General features: G+C 54.4%; 1 pseudogene across 1 annotated transcript; it reads left to right on the plus strand.

Annotated features, from left to right (window-relative positions):
* Positions 1 to 305: 305 nt before the first annotated feature.
* LOC308509436 (3-galactosyl-N-acetylglucosaminide 4-alpha-L-fucosyltransferase FUT3-like) lies at positions 306 to 19,281 on the plus strand (annotated as a pseudogene). Its single transcript has 4 exons — positions 306 to 341; positions 2,003 to 2,115; positions 4,679 to 4,808; positions 18,171 to 19,281. The product of its transcript is annotated as a 3-galactosyl-N-acetylglucosaminide 4-alpha-L-fucosyltransferase FUT3-like (transcript).
* The last annotated feature ends 904 nt before the right edge of the window (positions 19,282 to 20,185 follow it).

Below are 20,185 nucleotides of genomic sequence, written 5' to 3' on the forward strand. Positions count from 1 at the left end.
GGCCAGTGCCAGTGAAGGCGGTTCGGTGGTTTGGAGAGGGAGCAGGAGATAAAGCATCTGGGTTGGTTCCCCTACTGAGCCAGAGGCACCAGTGGGACCTTGAAGCAGGGAGTATGTTGGGCACAGAGCTCGCCAGTTTCCAGCCAGCAAGTGGGAGCCCACAGCCCTTCCTGGCACCCCCCTTCAGGTCACAGGCCATCCCCTATCTGGGCCTCCCCCCAAAGCCAACAGCTTGTGGAAAATACACCCAGAGCCCACGCACAGCCTGTCTCCAAATTCCTGGCCATTGGAGCGGAGAGCCCGAAATGGCCTGGCCCCGGAGCCTTGTCCCCGTCCGACAGGTAGGTGACGGGCCACCAGGAGCCTGCGGGGCATGGCCATGGCAGCACCAAGAGGAGAGATTCACCCGCCGCCGCCTGTCAGGCCCAGTGATTTAGGCAGCCCCGGAATGCTGGCCGCCCGGCCCCCAGGCTTTCTGCAGAACTGGCTCAGTGCTTCCTGGCAGCTGAAGAGGAAGGCTGGCTTGCTCCAACATGCTGTGATGGGCCATAAATTAGGGCTGTCCGGGCCCCACCCTGGGGAGCAGGGCTGTGCCCTGGCGGGGTCTGGGCTCTGCAGGTGGCCCTGGGGCTGCAAGAGCAGGACAAGGCCAGCCCCCTCTTTACCTGTGTTCAGCCAGTCCCGTTTTCTCCTTTCGAGCTTAACCTGCCCTGGGGCCTAGACATGGTTGAAAGCCAAACTTGGAGCTTTGCTTTCTTTCCTCTTCAGTCCACCCCAGGTAATAATTCAGCCAGGTGTTGAGCCGCTAAAATTAAACCTGTGCAGAGCGCAGAGCCCAGACCCTGCTGCTGTCGCCTGGCTGGCCTGCCACTGCAGGGTTTTTTTATTGCCCCTGTAGGCTACTCCAGGTCTATTCTACCCTGCTCCCCCCACCACCCCGCCTCCAGCCTCCCCACCCACCACGCCAACGTGGGACCCCTGCCCAGAACACCCTCCCTGGAGTCGCATGGGGTCAGGGCCCCTAATCCTGGACTTGGGGTTCCCTGAGAAAAGATGGAGAGCTCCCCCACCCACCCATTCCGGTGCCTATGGGCTAGGAGGGGCCCTGAGGGTGTGGGCTCCCAGGCTTCATTCCAGCCCCAGCACTTGGTTCTCTCCGGGCTCTGCCCTCAGTTTTCTCACCTGGCAAGTGGGGGTAACAGCGTCCCTCAGATGTTTGGTGAAGAGGGCAAACAAGTGCACCCCTGGGGATGGGGGTAGCACCCTCCCCCCACCCTGGGGGAACCAGGGCCCTCTGCTCCCGCACCAGCCTGGTCTGTCCCTGCAGCAGCCGGCAGGGGGCAGAGCCCACCACGCTCAGCAGATTGGCCGACTGGCCCTGTGGCGTCCACAGAGGAGCCACATTTCATCCCTGCCTCCCTTACCAGGCCACTGCCCTCTTTTTCCTCTCCCGTCCACCCTGCCCGCGGCAGCAGGGGCGACAAATTCTAAGAGTAGGTAATGGATCTGGAAGTAGGGCCTATGATCCCCAAGCATTCCATTCTGAGGGCTGGGGCAGGGAGGGAGCCGTCTGAGGACCTGCACCGGGTCACTTCTCAGTCCCCCCAGCGCAGCTGCTTCCAGAGCCAGACCTCGCCCTCCTGCAGACCCTCCCTCAGCCTCCCACTACCTCTCCATGAAGCGGGATGGAAGGTTCACAGCTCCTCCTCCCCCAGCCTCAGTTTCCCCTCTTGCTGGCTCAGGCGAGGGTCTGCGCTCACTGCCCACCCAACCCTCTTCGGGCTGGCCGCCAGTGTTGCAGCAGATCTGCCAGGCCCCCCAGAATGGGGCAGGAGGGAGCAGCTGCCTCCCAGGCTCCAGGGAGGCCCAAAACCCAGGCCCCCTTTCCCATAAACATTTACTAGGCTGTGAGGCTGACGTCATCCCCACCCCACATGCAGGACCCTGTCCGGAGTGTTGTGTCCCCCCACCCTGTTGCCTGTAACCCCACCTCCTGCCCCAGCAGCCCCCACATGGGGCAGTGGAGGACCTTTTCAGAGCTCCCCCATCCCCAGGTGAGGATGAAGAGGTCTTTCCAGATGTGCGTGAGGGGGAAGGGCACAAGCAGAAGACCAGGTGAGCTCACAGGCCTGGTGTGGGGGAGAGGGCCTCCAATTCCTGCCCCAGCAGGCACTCACTTAGGACCCCAGCCCTGGAGACACACTTCCCAGTGTGGACAGGGCTCCCAGTGCTGTTCGGCCAGGGGGTCTCTGAGCTCTTTGTGGGCCAAGAAAATGTGAGCAATTCAAGTAAGACGCAAGGAGAAAAACCCTGGAGCCTTTCCCACCTGCCAGCTAGTCATAGTCCTATTTTACAGATTTGGAAACTGAGGCCCAGAGAGGTGACTTCAGAGAGCCAGGATCACGGGGCATTTGGCATTGTTCTTTTGTTATTAGCTATTGTTGGGACACCACATGTAAATTGTCTCTGAAAGACTTTCCAAGTGGTACGGTGATTGGAACAAAAGCAACCCAATGGGACAAAATCTCAAAAGTAAAATTATATCCCCCACAGATTCCTTTACAAAGTTATGTTGGATGTGGACTGGGGTGTCTGTTGATCCAGTGAGGATACAGGAGGCGGCCAAGAAGGGCCTTTGGGGTTGGGGCTTGCCCCTGCCACCGGGTCCAATGGGCTGGTCCTTTGACAAGGTCTCATGTCCTTGTGAGCCCTTATGACTAGTCTCTCCCAGATCTGCCCACTTCTCAGCCCCTCCATGGCTGCACCCGAGTCCAGCCCCTGTCATCACCCACCTGGACCAGCGTGCTCACCACCCCGGTCCTCAGCTGCCGTCCTTGCCCCCCCACAATCTGTTCTCCCCTCAGTGGCCAGCGGGCGCCTGTGAACACGAGTCATTTAGGTTTCTCCTCTGCCCACAGCCCTCCAGGGCTCCCACCTCCCTCAGAATAAAATCCCATCCTCCCTGATGCCAACACGACCCTGCACGACCTGCCCCCTCCCGTTCCTTCCCTGCCCTCACCTCCTGCCTCTCGCCCTCTCGCTCACTCTGCTCCAGCCACATGGGCCTGCTCACTGTTATTCCAACACGCCAGACACGGTGCTGCCCCAGTAACTTTGCACAAGCTATGTGCTCTGCCTGGGCTGCTCTTCCCCTAGATGTCCCCACAGTTCCCGCCGCCCCCGTCGCCTCCTCAGTTCTCAGCTCAAATGTCACCTCAGTGAGGCCTCCCTGACACCCCACTGACATGCCATTCCCCTGGCCAGCAGTACCCCACACCCCCTCCATCCTCTTCCACTTGCCCGTAGCACTTACTAGCTTCTAAATCCCACGTCACCCTCGCATGTATTGTTTAATGGGACGTGCGTCTCCTTGCAGGCTGGGCCATGTCCTGGCTGTTACCTCCTCAGGTCAGCACCCAGTCTAGGAACACAGTAGGGCTCCGTCTATATGTGGCCCAGCCCTGCTTCCTGGGTGCCAGCTCTGGGCAGGGTCCCCCTCACCATCCCATCCGATGATGGCTACAGGGAGGGGTCAGGGGAGAGAAACCATCCATACCCAAGTCCTGAAGTCAAGACTCGAAACTCACCGACACTAGTTTTACTGAGCACCTCCCTGGACCAGGCATAGTCGGGCCTGGGATCACATCAGATACCGAGATCCGCACCTTCTTGGAGCTCAAAGCCTGGTCTGGAGGGAGAAAGAGTAGAATAGTAATTTTAAAAAAAAGAAAGAAAAGAAAGAGCAAGAGCAAACATGTAAACATGCGAGAATGTTTTACACAGCACTGTGCTTGAGAGGTAAAACCAAGGTGACATGAAAGACACGGGTGAGGTGGTGGGGTTCTCCTTAGCTGGGGGTGGTCAGGGAGAGGCCTCAGGGCACTGTGAAGCAAGGGTGTTCCAGGCAGAGAGAACACAGAGTATGGAGGCCTTGGGGCTGGAGCGAACTGGCTGTACCCCCCATAAGAGGTAGGAGGCCATGCGGTGGGGTGGGTGGACCACGGGGTGAGAGGAGACGCCAACTCGGGCATCTTGCCCAGATGGACACAGCAAATCAGGGCAGGATTTGTTGCTGTGGGGACCACGGGCTGCCAGATACCACAAAATCCATCCTGCTTCCACCGTAGTGGGCACTTCTGGGCGAAAACATTTCCCTGTCCTGGCAGAGATCCCTTGGAGAGGTGCCAGCCCACCTGGGCGCCCTCAGAAGGGCTGCTCCAGGAGGGAACCAGGGCCAGAATGCCTGGGGGGCACCATACCACTAAGCTATCCCAGAGGAGAGGGTCTCCATCCTAGAGGAGAGGGTGGGGCGTCTGAGGAAAGGAGCACTGATGGGTCTTCCGGCTGGATTCGGGTGGGAGCCCCAGTCCACCCTCTCAACTGACCCTCCAAGCCCAAAGTGGGGGTGGGGAATGTTTGTTGTCACTTCAGGGGTCTGGAAGTGTGGGGGTTGGAGCTTTGCGCCCCCACATCTGCCCTGACTTGACATTCAGAGCTCAGAACCCAGAGAAGTCCCCTGTCCCTTGGATGCAGGTCATCTCGGGTATCCCCAGCCAGAGAGGACTTTGCCTGTGGAGAAACTGAGGCACAGAACATCCCCCCCACACACACACACACACACCCCCGCACCCAATCCCCGCCAAGCTCTCCTCCAGTCACCCTCCTTCCCTTCCCTCAGGTCTCCTTGGGTTCGGGCGTGGAGCAAAGCCTGGCTCCGCCCCCAGCCCCATATTGGCCTCACAGGTCCCTCCTCCCAGCCCGCCAAGCCTCCCGGTGGCTTCCCGGAATACTGGGTGGTCGGCGGAGCAGTGAGGGGCTCAGTCAGGCCTGGCCCCAGCCCAGACCATGTCTCACCTCCAGGGGGCCCCGCTGGGCTCTGAACATTCGCTGAACCAGAGCAAGGAAGGTGTGAGTGAGCCAGGGAGGGCCTTCAGCCCAAACAGAGGGACCGAGGCAGACCCATGGCCTGGCCTAAACTCTCTTCTCCTTTTTTTAAAACCTGTCCAGATGTTTCACTTTTGCCCATTGTTTTTTGCACAGCCGTCTTTCTAAAATATACTGCAGAGTTGATTTTTTTCAATAGGTAAAACAGACTCAGGCCACAGAATTTAAAATATACCAGAGGGTATTCAGAAGAAATCTCAGCCACCGGCCCTCCCTAGCCACCCCCATCCTGCCGCCCTCCCCAGAGGCCACTAGCCAGGTTTCTAGTTTCTTCTTCCAGCAATGTTCCATGCAGAAACAAACATGTCTGTATATTTTCTTTTTCCCCTACGGAAACATACCACACTGTCTCTGCTGGTTGTTTGCAAACCATAGTCTGGTTCTCTCCTAAGAATACATCTCGGCTCTCTTCCTGTAAAGAACTTTCTCTTGCTTTTTAACAGCTGTGTAATATTCTATCCTGCGATGGGATTTTTCCACATCAAAATACCTTTCCTTATTCCCATCTTTTTACTATTATAAATAGTGCATCAAATTGTCATTTTTCATTTGGGTGAACATACCCACAAACTTCATGAAAAAAATTTTTAATTAGTAAACTATTTTTTAGAGCAGTTTCAGATTTATAGAAAAATTGAGCAGGACATGTAGAGTTCCCATATACCACCTTGCCGCCCACAGGTAGGCATATAGTTTCCCCAATCACTGCATCAAGAGCTTACGTTTATGGTTACATGTATTACAATCGATGAACTGATATTGATGATTGTTATAAACTGAAGTCTGCAGTTGACATTGGGGGTCACTCTTGGTGTCGTACCTTCCATGGGTTTGGACAAACGTGTAATGACACGTATCCAGTGTCGTACAGAGTAGTTTCACTGCCCTAAAAACGCTGTGCCCCACCTGTTCATCCCCCGTCCCTCTGGAAAGCGCTGACAACCACTGATTTTTTCACTGTCTCCATAGTTACTTTTCCAGAATGTCATACAGTTGGAGTCACACAGTTTGTAGACTTTTCAGATCGGCTTCTTTTATTTAATATTCATTTAAGATTCTTCCACGTCTTTCACGGCTGGAGAGCTCATTTCTTTTTAGCACCAAATAATATTCCATTGTCTGGATGCCCCACAGTGTGTTTTTCCATCACCTGCTGAAAGACACCTGGGTTGCTTCCAGGTTTTGGCAATTATGAGTAAAGCTGCCATCAACATTTATGTGCAGGTGTTTGTGTGGACTTAAGTTTCCATCTCCTTTGAATAAATACCAAGGTGCATGGATGCTGGAGCCTATGCTTAGTTTTGTAAGAAACCGCCAGACTGTCTCCCAAAGTGACTGCACCATTTTGCATTTCCACCAGCCGTGAGTGACAGTTCCTGTGGCCCCACATCCTTGCCAGCATTTGGGGTTGTCATTGTTCCGGATATTGGTCGTTCCACTAAATGTGTAGCGGTAGCTGTGGTGCGGGAGACCCTGCTCGCTGCGCCACTTGTCATGCGGGAGACCCTACTCGCTGTGCCATTTGTCGGGCGAAGCGGCCTGTGGGGTCTCTAGTCCCATTCCCCACATAAGAACACAGGATATGGTGAGGCCAAAAAGGAACACCCACGGAGCCATAGATAGGGGAGTTAGACCACTATAGCCTCACTGGAGGCTGGATCCACACAACCTGCAACCTGCTGTCCACTTCTCTGCCTGCCACCCAACCGACTGACCAGCCAACGCAGCCGTGGCAGTTATATCAGTGGCTAATTGGCTAACTAGCCACAGCTGACGGCCATCCACCACCTGAGCCAGCACCTTTCCATGTGAGGCCAAGGGTCTGGAAACTGCCCTCTGGGACTCTGTCCCCACAGTAGCTCACTGTGGTTTTAATTTGCTTAAATGTTTCAATATTTGTTGAGCCTCTCTCCAGGGAGCCAAGCATGGTTCAAACATTTCATACAACATGATTTCTTGGTAATTTAGGCTAGGAAGGAGGTGCTAGTATCCCATTTTACAGATGGGAACAAGGTTCAGAGAGGGATAGCTACTTGCCCAGGGTCACACAGCAAATGGGGGTAGAGCCAGGGCCTTGTGATTGACTCCAGAGCACTTTTGTATGCATATCCTGGGCCCTGTGCTAGGCTCTGGAGTGGTGACCAAGACAAACCCAGTCCACCCTCCAAGACTCACAGTCCAGTGGGGGAGACAGACACATGATCAGGCAGTTACAACTCAGGCTGACCAGGGCGGCAGTGGGGTCGCACAGGCAGAGGGGGATCCAGAGGAGGCACCTGACCTAGTCTGGGTGGCCAGGGAGGTTTCCTGGAGAACTGGGTGCTGAAGCATGTATAGGAGCTTTCCAGGAGAAGAGGGAAAGAATGACCCAGACATGAGGTCAATGACATGAAGTCAATGACCCAGACATGAGCATGGAGGATGGCTAAGAGGTAAGTATGGGGGATGGCCTAGAGTCTTCGCTCTGCCACTGGTAAACCAGTCAGCCTCTTTTCTGGGCCTCAGTTTCCACTCCTCAGTGTGGCTGTAAGGCTTCGGTAAGCTCCTGAGGCTAACATATTCAGACCAACGCTGGCATGTAGGGAGCCAGAAGGTGGGAGAAGGCCAGGAGTGGCGGAGCAGTCCCCACCCCGCATCTGGGACTCTGGGGGCCCAGGAGGAGTGAGCACAGGTGCCAGTGAGGACTAATGAAGGCATCCAGAGGTGCCGTCAGGGGCTGCCTGTCTCAACATGAAAGTAAATGTCAGGTGTAGGTAGGGGTCTTCCCACCCCTGACCCAAACTGGACACTTCCTGCCCTGCACCGGCCCCCTGGTGGGCTGTGACACCCCCCCCCCCCCCGCCTCCACTCGCTCTCCCACCCCCATTAGCGAGGCCGCCTGCTGCAGAGCTTCAGTCCCCGGTGTCCGGACCCACGCTCTGGCCCAGTGACCACCATTAAAAATGAATAATGAGCTGGAGCAGGCGGGACCTGGAGGGGGCAGAGTGAGGACAGACAGGCCCTTGATCCCTCCCCAGCCCGCAGACCACCCGGCCCTCCGGTCCAGCCCCTGGGAAGCTCATTAGGAGTCACCTTACTGGCAGGCCATCATCTCCTGCCTGCCCTCCCGGGGACTCCCCTCCCCCAGCTAAAATTGTCAGATTAAGCAAATAAAAATACAGCCAGTTACATTTGCACTTCAGATGAACAACGAACCACATTTTAGTATATGTCCCACTGCGAGGACAGAGTCCCAGAGAGCAGTTTCCAGGCTCTCGGCCTCACGTGAAAAGGTGCTGGCTGGGGTAGTAGATGGCCATCAGCTGTGACTAGCTGGCCGTCAGTTGTAACCAGTTGGCCATTAGCCCGCCACAGCTGGGTTGGTGGGTTGGTTGGTTGGCAGGCAGAAAAGTGGACGGCGGATTGCGGATCATGTGGATCCTACTTCCTGTGTCTCGCCCGGCCCCCAGCGGGACTGGGGTATAGAAAGAATCCTCGTTGGGGTACTGGCAGACGTTTGCTCCCTGTGTCTCCTGCCCAGCCACCAGCAAGAATATAGTGGTGTATGACTCCCCTACCTATGGCTCCGTGGGTGTTCCTTTTGGCCTCACCATGTCCTGCGTTCTTACGTGGGGAGCGGGACCAGAGATCCTTCGTGACACCCCACATGACACCCATCCAACACGTGGGACATACTTGAACTAAGACATGACTTATTATTTTTGTGAAGTTCAGATGCAACAGGATTCTCTCTGGCACCCTTTCATAATCCTGCCAGATGTACAGTGGGCCTCAGCTGTCCTTCCTGCGTTATGGGCGAATGGCTGCATCCTGATCCAAATTAACCCTGTCCCCATGGGATGCTGGGGGCCTGCCTCCCTGTCACTTGTGACCCCCTTAGGTGCTGCACCTCGGGGCTCCTGGGGGGCCCGGGGAGGTACCCAAGGGAAGCTGAGGTCACCGCATCTGTCTGCCAACTGCAGTAGACGTAAGTTAATTTGGTGCTGATGCTCTAACTTTGGAGAGGTCCCTGCAAGAGAGGAAAGGAAGGGCAATGTGCCTGCCTCCCTCAAGTACCCACTGCATGGGGTCTGTTATGTCTTTGGCCTTCAGCAAGACCCCAATGGCGAGGACACAGTCCCTGAGCTCAGGGTTCGAATCCTGCCCCTTGTGTAATTTTGAGTTACGTGCTTCCTGTGTGCCTCAGTTTCCTCAGCTGTAAAATGGGGATACTACTACTACTACTAATAGTATCGAAATCTCGGGGTCATTGAGAGGATCAAATGCATTAATATATTCGAGGAGCTTGGCCTGGCGCAAAGTTAGTGCTCACTTAAGTGACGGCTGGTCCATTCGGCTTCCCCCTAGCCCCGGAGGGAGGGGCTGAGCGGGAACCAGAGGCTAATTTTAGCCCTGATGACACCCCCTGGCCTCCTGCCTTGTCCAAACATCCTCAGCCAAGCATGAGGTTCAAAGCTTCCCCCGCCCCCCCAACCTCTGACATCCAAGGAGCCTGTTTATTCATTCCTGTGCGGGGAGCATTCCTTGCCTGCCTGCGCCTGCCACCGCACACATGCCAAGCTCCTGTCGCCTGCCCTGTGTCACCCCTGGTCAGGATCCCCTCACCTGTAGGCCCCTCAGAGACAGCCCCTGATGCGGGCGGACAGAGTGGGAGCAGAGACGAGGGTGGAAGAGGGTCATGGCTGCCCCAAAGTCCGGAGGCCCCCAGAATCTTCATTTATAATTCTCCAAGTATGATTCTCAACTTCTGTCTGTACCTGTTTACTGAGCACCTACTGGGTGCCAGGTCCTACTGGGGACCCAGGCCCTGCCCCATGGTGCTCCCTATCTTGGGGGAAGGCAATGGCAAGCCAGGAAACAGGAGAATTGTCCAGTGTGCTTGGTACTGTTCATTTATTTGTTCGTTAGTACATTCACTCGTTTATTCGAGGTGTGTTTCTTGAGCCCCTCCTATGTGTCGGGCATTGTTTAAGGTGCTCGGGACTCAGGAGGGAACAAAGCAGACCAAGATCCCTCGTGGAGCTGACATTCTGGTGGGGGACAGAGACAATAAATGATGCCAAGTCAAATATAAGGTCTGGTTAAATGGTAGTAATTGCTATGGAGAAAATAAAGTAGGAAAGGAGGTGGGAAGTGCTTCAGGAGGGAGATATTTGAGGGAGCCATGCAGGTATCAGGGGAGAAAGTTCCAGGCAGAGGGAATAGCATGTGCAAAGGTCCTAAGGTACAACCATGAGAAGGCTCAGGGGGACCTTTGCTTCTGAGATTGATGGCGGTTCTGGGAGGGTCTTGAGCAGAGGATGGGTGAGAAATTCTCCCATCTGGCTCTCTCCCCTGTTCCAAGGTCAATCCCCGGAACTGTCACTCTTCAAGCCAAGGGCCAGGCCAGGGACTGCAGCTGGGCTGGGGATCTGAGTGGCTGCAGGTGGATTCCAACTGTAAATGAGGACTTCCGAGACACTCGGAGAGCCTGTATAGGGAAATTGCTGCTCTCTGAAGAATGCCAATAGGGCTGGCAGGGGACAAAAATCGGGCATGTCTTCCGCACGTGGCATCTCCATAGGCTCCCTTCAGGGCCAGGCTGGTGCCCAGCTCCCCTGCAGTCCTGGCTCAGGTTTTTGCCAGTGGAGAGACAGGTGTGTCAGAGAACTGGAAGACATCCTCCAACAACAAACCAACAAAACCTCTGCTTTCCTATCTCCTTGTTCCAACAGATCTTCTCCGAACCATTTTCTTTCGCGCAAAATACCTTCACTGGCTTTTCTGATTCCAAAGCTGCCACATGCGCGCGTGCTCCACAAAACCTCTCCAGAGAGAGAGAGAAAGGGCCCTTTGTTCCCCGGCCCCTGTATTCCCAGGAATTCTCTGTCTCCCAGCAGCAGCCACGCACCTAGACGCTGTGTTGTTTTTTTACACACGATTTTGCAACAGGCTTTTTTCCACTCAACAATAGATGGCCCCACACAGCTTTTATTTCCAGAAATTGGAAAATGAAGCGTGTCCAACGCCCGCCTCCTCACCTACCTTGAGTTGAAATTTAAGCCACGTGAACCCAGCCGGGCTGGGGTGCCAGGGATGGGCAGACCCCAACCTGCCAGGCGCCCAGGGTGAAGAAAGGTGGGGGACAGGCAGCATAGGGGTGCCAGTTTTCTGTCACCTCCCGCTTCTCCACACAGCAGCCCCCAGTACCACCTCCTGGGCAGGGAGAGGTTGCCTTCTTTGAAATACCATAGGAGGAAAAACTGAAGCCCAGAGAGGGCCGGGGGCCCAGGCCTGTGGGTTTCCAGCCTCTGCCCACAATTCTGCCCTGTAGAGAGGGTGAGCAGAGACCCTTGAAGGCTCTAGGAGAATCATCATGATGTGCCAGTTCCCCTGAAGAGGGTGCCGACATTGGCTATGTTTTGCAGACAAGATGACTGAGGCCCAGGGAAGTGACATAACTCACCCAAGGTCACACAGCTGCCAGAGGTCAAAGTCTGTTCTCTGAAGCTCTTGCAATCAAGAGCTCTGAGATCAGACAGGCCCAGGTTCCATCCCAGCTCCACGACTTAGGGACTACAGGTGGATTCCGACATTAAATTAGAAGTTGTGGAACATTGCAGAATATTCTGGAGTTGGGGGAAATTGCTGGTCTCTGGAGAATGCCAAAGGAGACTGAGTTGGGGGTGGCAGTGAATTCTAGGCACTCTCTGAGCCTGTTTCCCTATTTACACAGTGAACACTGGGGACCCCTACGATGCCTTTGACTGGAGTTGGCTGAGGATGGAGAAGGTACCAGTGGGTGGGGGTGTGGGGGACCTGGAGTGCCTCTGCCAAACCCGCCAGTGACCCCAGGCCTGAGCCAGTCTTGCTGGGACCATCACTCACCTGTCTCCCACACTACACGCCTGGGGCCCCTTCCCTAACCAGCTGGCTGCAAGCCAGGGGTCTTGGGAAGCAGGCAGGGGCCCTCAAGAGGCCAGGCCAGGGCTCCTTGCAGGCTGGGGCAGGGCCAGTCTTCAGGGGAGGACATACGGTGGAGGCTAGAGTTCCTTTGTCCCTGTGGTCACTGCCTCCAACTGAATTAATAACATCTGACAGCTGAACCTCTCGTCCTTTCTCCCTCTCTTTTTCTCCCTCTTTCTGGAAGTTTCTCTAAGGGTCAGAAGGGAATGGGAACCCTCCTTGAGCCCTGGCCACTTGGGTTAACTTCAAGAGATGCTAGGTGCCACCCCATCTATACCCAAGCACCATCCCCACACCCCCGTCCCCTTCCCATATACCCCAGATTGCATGTGTGGTTAATTTCTCACCCACTCCAGGCCCTCCTCCTGAGCTGCCAGCGCCCCTTGGCTTGAAGCCCTGAGGCTCCAAGGGGAATGAAATTTCCAGTGGGCTGGCTGCTCTATCACTCACCCACCCAGGCCGAACAAGGCTCTGAGGGTCTGGTGTAGGCAGAGACCCTGGCTGGGGGGCACAGAGAGCCATCTCACCCTGCACTGGTTCCAGCTTCTCCTCAGCCTGCGGGCAGGGGTCCCCAGGGTCCCCCCTTCTGCGTTCTGGGACCAGCACCTTTCCAGGGAGGTCCCACCTGGCATCTCTAGGCAAGCCTGACCCAGAGAGGGTCAGAAAACTCTCGCGTCACACAGCAAATTCAGCACCGGCTCCCTCTGGCTTTGGGTGGGGTGGCGGGGAGGTGTCCTCTGACTCCCAAAAGCTGAACCCCAGAGGCTGGCGGTTGTTCCAGCGGCACATCCTGAGACCAGGAGGCCTCTGTTCAAATCCCAAACCCCCACCCCCACCTTCTTCTTACTTCCTGACTGTATGACCAGACAATAAAAATGTCAATAAGGTCTGAAATAAAACTGTAGGTCGTTTGAGGCCATAAAACTAAATGATGGGAGGGACCGTGGCAGGAGGACTCCTGAAGAAGGTGGCACTTGGAAGGGGGAGCTTAGGGGCAGGGTGGGGCTCTGGGTGAGAGCATGACGTGCCAGTGCGAGGGGCGTGGGGCAGGAGTCTGCGGCAGGCCTGGAGGGGCGTGCTCAGTGGCCGTACTGAGCCGGTGCAGACCGCTTGCTTGGCCACGGGGCCAGTTGGTCTGTTTTGGTGTGAAGGAGGCCTAACTCCCCTAATCCCTGTTGCACACATGGTTTCATTTCCGGTCCCTGTGGAGGGGCAGGATTTGCTAACAGGGATCTGGGTGGGTAGAAGCCCCAAAGGCCCCCCATGGACCCTGCTCACCAACTTCCCTTTCTCAGCAGTGGAGGCCTCAGGCCAGGATCAGAGCACAGCTGGGATTGGGGCTCCGCCAGGGTCAGGGGTTCATTTGCAGTCGGGGCTCAGCCTGGATGCCGTCACTAACCCCAGGAGTACCATCCCGGGGCCAGCCACGTCATCCAGCCCCCTGTTGCCTGAGTTCAGGCCGCAGCAGGCCTGTAAGAGGCCCGGTCAGGCCGGGCTGGAGGTTGCTATACGGAAAATCCCCATCAGTGCCCCCGGCCTGGCTGCTCCTTGGGACCTCCGCCGTCCTGGAAATAGCTGGACATGCAGACGGTGGGACGCTGGGCAGCGTGCAGCAGCCTCACAGAAATGATTTCTTGTTTGGGAACAGGAAAGTGGGGATACCTGGGCCCTGGGCCCTGGGCCTTAGCCCACCTGCAGCAGCCTTCTCCTTGCCGGCCTCCCGGCCTCTGCTCTGCCCCCACTAGACTGCTCAGTTTAAAGCTTTCCATGGCTCCCTGTTGCCCTTGTTCTAAATACCCCAGACGTGGCTTGCTGTGGCTTGGCCTTGGCGCCAGTTCAGACCTCATCTGCTGCATGAACACATCACAGAATTTCCTCCAATTCCTCGATTTCTTGCTGCCTCAGGGCCTTTGCATGTAGGTTGATCCCTCTGCCTGGAAAGTTCTTCCCTTCTTCCTTTTACTTGGAGAACTCTACGGGGCTTTAGCTCACGGCTCACACGTCCAGGAAGTCCAGACCAGGTCATACTCTCTTCACTCTATCCAAATTATAATTTTATTTCCACTTATGAGCTTCTATACGTGTTGTCTGTCTCACCCATTTGCTCCATACGCCATCCCTGGGTCTGGCATGTAGCATGGACTCAAGGAGTGTTTGTTACCTGACAGACGGAACGAAGCGGAGGGATTGGGTGGAAGTGAAGATGGGGAAGAGGTGGGGAAGCTTGAAATTCGGCTCACCTGCCCTTCCCCCCGCCCAAGGAACCCCTGGTGTCCCCCCCACCACCCCATGGACCCCGCTTTGAGAACCAGTGACTTAGGTCAGCCTTTTCACCTTATGGATGAGTCCAACATATGCCCAAAGGCACACAAGACTTGAGGCCCCAGGTGCGGCCAGGGCAGTGACTCCAATACCCAACTTCCTGCAACACCCCGTCGGGTCTTACAGCGGAGATTAAGGGGACCCCCCAGTTTGCTTTTGGTTGGTAGCCTGGCTCCTGGAACAGACACCCTAAGTCACCTGATGACAGGTATAAAGGCTGGTCTGAGCTGTGCGCTGCAGCTAGAGGTATATTTCTGTCTCCTCCCTGGTGTCACCGTATCCACACCCTGGGAGACCAGCTGTGCTCCGTCCTAAACCTCCTGGTCAGCAGCCCACTGGCCCCACACGCTGTCCCCCAGGCTTTTAGGGCAAACGCACTGGATGCCCACTGGGAAAGGGCTCCTGGCTGTCCCCCGAGGGGTCTTTCTGGGTCCCAGGTAGAGCAGAAGTGGAGTGGGGTGTGGGAAATTCCGACTGACTTGCCAAACCAGGGGGAACTGAGCGTTTGTCTGGCGAAGTCGTGGCCTAGGAACCCCACTGCTTCCTGGCCCTCACCAGCAGCCTAGACCCTCATCTTTCCCAAGTTTGGGTTCTCCCCACCCGTGTCCGGTGGGAAAAGAGGACTTGGGATGCAGTGGGGTTCCTGGTTTGTTTTTTGGGGTTTTTTAATCTGATATTTGTGGTGCCTCACCACCACGGCGTTTTTCAGGCCTTTTCTAGAAACAAATATTTTGGGTTCAACTTGGGTGGGATCTCAGCGCTGGCCTCCTCCTACCCCAAGTCTGTGCTCCTCAAGGTCACTGCCAAGGGCTTCTATGTCTCCTAGGAGGAGCTGCCATGAACCCAGGGTCCATACTAAAAAGGAGAAACTATATTTATTTTAATTCCATTTCTATGTGCCAGCCCAAAAGCCCGGCTGTGCTGTGTAGCAGGTGGTCTGAGTTCAGTCTTCTTGCTCCTGCCTCGAGCGGTCTCCCCAAAGGCCTGTCTTTTGGCTCTCTTTCCAGAAACGCTGCTGTGAACATGTCATTCCACATTGTGCTCCCTGTTTACCACACAAGGCCACATGCCATGTCCTCCTCTCTGCACAAGGAGGGTCACACCAGCTTTGCCCAATAGGAGATTGCCAGCCTCCGACGTCAGGTTTGAAAACAGCTTCATTGAGATATAATTCACATCCCACACCATTCACCCGTTTAAATCATACATTTCAATGGCTTTTGCCGTATTACATTATTGTTTTAATTGTGGCCAAATATATATGACACAAAATTTGCCGTTTTAACCATGTTTACGTGTGCAGCTCAGTAGCGTTAAGTAATTCACAGTGGTGTGCCACCATCACTGCTATCTATTTCCAAAAGCTTTTTTATCACCCCAAACAGAAGCTCTGTACTCAGTAAGCAAAACCTCCTCATTCACCTTTCAACCCTCCCCAGCCCCATAACCTCTAATCCACTGCCTGTCCCTATGAATCCACCTATTCATATAAAGGAATCATACCATGTTTGTCCTTCTGTGTCTGGCTTATTTCCCTGAGCATCATGTCCTCAGGGGTCATCTACATTGTAGCAGGTGTCAGGATAGACTTCCTCTTTAAGATTGAATAATATTCCACTGTCTGGATGGACCACATTATGTTTATCCATCTCTGCCGATGGACACCTGGGGTGTTTGCAACTTTTGGCCCCTGTGAACAACGCTGCTGTGAGCACAGGTGTGTCAGTATGTATGGAAGTGCCCCTGGGTGCATAGCTCGGAGCGGAGCTGCTGGGCGAAATGGTTATTCTATGTTTAGCTTTTTGAGGAGCCTGTCAAACTGTTTTCTGACACATATGTAATTTCGATTTTCTAGCAGCCACATTAAAAAGTACAGAAAGCTACCGGTAAAATTAATAATCTATTTTATTTCACCTAATACATCCAAAGCATTATCTCAATATATAATCAATATAGAAGATTACTTATGAGATATTTTACTTTTATTTTTCATATGAAGTCTTGGCAATCGGGAGTAGATTTTATACTTTAAGCACATCTGTTTGTTTGCCGGACTTTCAACGGCGACAGTGAAATGGCTTCCTACCCGAACAGTGAAGTTGTACTTCATTTAAAAAATCTTTATGCGGTCCAGTTTTAAAACTTACATTTGAAATTTAATAACATTTACACTTCAGTTCCTCGGTTGTATTAGTCACATGACAAGTGTCGGTAGCCGCGTGAGGCTAGGGCTCCCGTATTGGACAGCGTAGGTTTAGACCAAACTATAGTCGTGCACCACTGAACGTCGGGGGTACGTTCTGAGGGTCGGTGTATATAAATGACCATTCATATCACTAGTTTCCCTTTCATAGAAATTCTAGAGCAACACAGGCTGTCCAATAGAAATGCAATGCAAGCCACACATATAGTTAATATTTTTCTAGGAGCCACATTTTAAACAATGTAAAAGACAGGCGAAATTAATTTTAATAATATACTTTCTTTAACCCAATAGATCCAAACTAGTATTGCTCGATGTGTGAGCAATATAAAAATTTTTGAGATACTTTACACTCTCCTTTTCATCCCAAGCCTTGGAAATCTGATGTGTTTTATGGCAGCAACCCAATAAGGATGGTCAGTTTTCACTGTAGATACTGGGTCTGTACGCCATAGAACGTGCAGTGGAAGAAGCAGAGCTGCACATCCAAGGCGTTCCACGTGTACTTACAAGTTTTCCACTCGTTGAACCGAGAATCAGCCTTCGTCTTTGGTTTGGTTTCCTTTTGACGTTGTTTTAAATTTACAGAAGAGAGTATTCGTTTTTAAATTTAAATGAGTATTAACAAGTCCATTCCTCAGACACAACAGCCGTATTTCAAGGGCTCAGTAGTCAGGCCGGGCTAGTGGCCCCTGAATTGGGGGTGCAGAGGTATAACAGTTCCCTGATCGCAGAAGGTTCTAGTGGACAGTGCTGAGCTGTAGATCTGAGCTCCACCTGCAAAGTGGGAGAGAAGTTCGGGGTTACATTAAGAGGGGAGAGTTGAGGTTCTGGATCATAATGGTTTGAGGTGTGTAGACTCGGGCAAGAGACAGACATGTCTCTGGGCCTCAGTTTTCTCATATGTGAAATGGGGGGGTCTCCAGGGCTGCAGGAAGTATAGAGGATCAGAGCCAAGGTTGTAGATTTCCACTCAGTGGTTTGGGTCTGGGGTCTGGGGGACTTTGGGACCACCTGCGGGTGGGACAAGAAGGACCCAGAATGGAGGGAAATCAGTCAGACCTCTAAATACCCAGGAACCCCCCCCATGCAGAACCAGAGGGGTAACCTTTGAGTACTTAGTGAATGTGAAACACTGAGTAAATATAAGCTCAAGTTCACACTGACATCCCCAAGCACTTCCTTTGCTCGCCCAGCAAACAGACCACGCTCTCTTTCACCTCCAGGGCTTTGCATTGCATCTGCCAGAAACACCCTTTCCTCTGACTCCTATGCCACCTGGTGAGCTCTTACACAACCTTCAAAACCCAATGTCATTGTACCCTTCTGAGACGGAGCCCCGGATTTCAGCCTCAACTCCAGGGCACTGGGAGCCTCTTGTAGGCAGCTCTGTCTCCTCCCCAGACTGGGGAACAGTCTGGGTAAGTTGGGAAAGGGCAGGGTCAAGGTGGGACCTGAGAGCTGTTGTGATCTATCCCACCTTCCCTGGGGACCCCTCCCCAGGTGAAGAGGTCATGTTGCCTAGTGGCTAGGAGAAAGACTGTCCTTGTTGGAATGCCAGTTCTGCTGTTTCCTCTCTCTGAGTCACTTAGCCTCAGTTTTCTCATCTGTAAAACAGGAATGAAAACAGTGCCTACCTCAGGAACTCATGAGTGCTAACTTTGGTAACCCATGTGTGCCCCCAGGTGTGGGTTATTACTATTTTTATCAATAACGCTGTCTCCACTCTCCCTCCTCCCAGCTACTCTGACCAAAGGGTGGTCAGACACGATGTCCCTGGCTCCATTATCTCCCTGGGCTTCTGTTGCAACTGCTTTTGGCTTTGTGCTTCTTCTCCTATCTCTGTGTGTCCCACGTCAAGCCCATGTGGTCCCCTAAGTCCGGGGGCCACTGCCGTGGACTCTCTCACCACAGTTCCCAACGGGTGGGCAGGGCCGGTATCTTCCAGGGGACCCCTGCCAGGCCATCGTGAGGCCTCCTGCCCACTTGCCCCTGTTTCTCCTGCTGTGGATGTGGCCATTCAACTCCCCTATGGCTCTGTCCCGCTGCTCAGAGCTGTGTCCCGGCACAGCTGAGTGCCAGCTGACTATCAACTGCAGCAAGTCGCAACGTGTACCCTAGGGCGGACGCAGTCCTCATGCATCACTGAGAGGTCAGCTACCCGCCATCCCTGAGGCTGCTCAGGCAGCACTGCATCTGGTTCAACACGGAACCCCCTGGCCACCACCCATAGCTGAAGGCCCTGGATGGGTACTCCGATCTCACCATGTCCCACCACAGAGACTCAGACATCTTCATACCGTACGCTGGCTTGAGCCATGGCCCAGCCAGCCAGCCAGTGCACTGGCAACCTGCCGGCCAGGATCGAGCTGGAGGCCTGGGTGGTGTCCAACGGGAAGGAGGATTCGGTCAGAGTGCGGTACTAGCTTCAAGTTCATCTCAGAGTGGATATGTCCGAGTGCTCCCACAAGCTGCCGCCCTGGGCAGTCATGACCGAGTGGCTGTCCCAGTACAAGTTTTCGTGAACTGGCTTTTGAGAATTCCTTGCACCCAGACTACATCACGGAGAAGCTGTGGGAGAATGCCATGGTGCTGGGCTGTGCAGGCCTGGCTCCAAGGGAGGGACTACAAACAATTCTTACCTCCCCACACCTTCATCCACCTCCACAACTTCCAGAGCCACAAGGAGCTGGCCCTGTATATGCTGGCGCTGGACAAGGACCACACCCGCTGAGTTACTTTGCTGGAGGGAGGCACTGCGGCCTTGGTCCTTCAGCGGGGCCCTGATGTTCTGCAACGCCTGGGGGCAGCTGCCACAGGAATCCAGCCACCAGAGGGTGCCCAGCATAGCCTCTGGCTTCACATGAGCCAGCAGCCTCGGGCCTCCCCTGCCAGCCACCTCTGCTTTCAGGAACCTTGCCTGCTGGAGACCGAGGTTGCAGGAGATCTCACTTACCTGGACTTTACCTTCTGGCACCTCTGCTGTCAGGAACCTGGGCTCTGGGGACTTTACCTGCCAGGGGCCTCACCTACTGGGGGAGGCGTCTCACCTGCTGGGGACCTTGGCCACTGGGGAACTCACGCACCAAGGCACTCCCCGGTGGGGAATTGGCTTCAGGGTCCCACCCACTGGTGATAGTTCTGGTGGATTTCCGTACGATTTTTATTGCTGGTGTAACTGCGTGTAGGGCAGGCAGGAAGGCAATAGTGGCACTATTTTCCGGATGGGAAGGTGCTAATGAAAACGGATGTGTCCGTCCTTACTCTAGAAGAGTGGTTCTCACCCCAGGGTGACTCTGCTCTCTAGGGGACACTTGGTGATGTCTGGGGACATTTGTTATCATCACAACTGTAGGTAGGCTGATAGCATCAAGTGGTGGGGCACTCAGGAATGCTGCTCAGCAGTGTGCAGTGTCCAGGATGGCCCCCCAAACCCAGAATGGCCTGGCCCCAAATGTCAAGAAGGAGAAAACCCCTCAAGGTCAAGCCCCTCGGGCAGAGTGAGTAAGGCATGGTCCTGAGGGGCTGGAAAGTGGGGACCAGGCTGTCTTGGGGTCAATGTGGGGCAGGAAGACTTTCTACACAGCGCAGGGGATGGAGAGGAAGGGCAGGGACTGCCCTGCAAAGGAAGGTGAGAGGGGGAGCGTGTGACGTGTGAGTGACAGGTGATCATGTGGGGCTTGGAGCATGACCATCAGCGTGGATGTGCGTCGCTGTGACAGAATGTGTGACCCTGTGTCCTTTTGTTATTGCATGAGTGGTGACTTTGAG

This window comes from Rhinolophus hipposideros (genome assembly GCF_964194185.1).
Source record: "Rhinolophus hipposideros genome assembly, chromosome: 16".
Taxonomy (NCBI): domain Eukaryota; kingdom Metazoa; phylum Chordata; class Mammalia; order Chiroptera; family Rhinolophidae; genus Rhinolophus; species Rhinolophus hipposideros.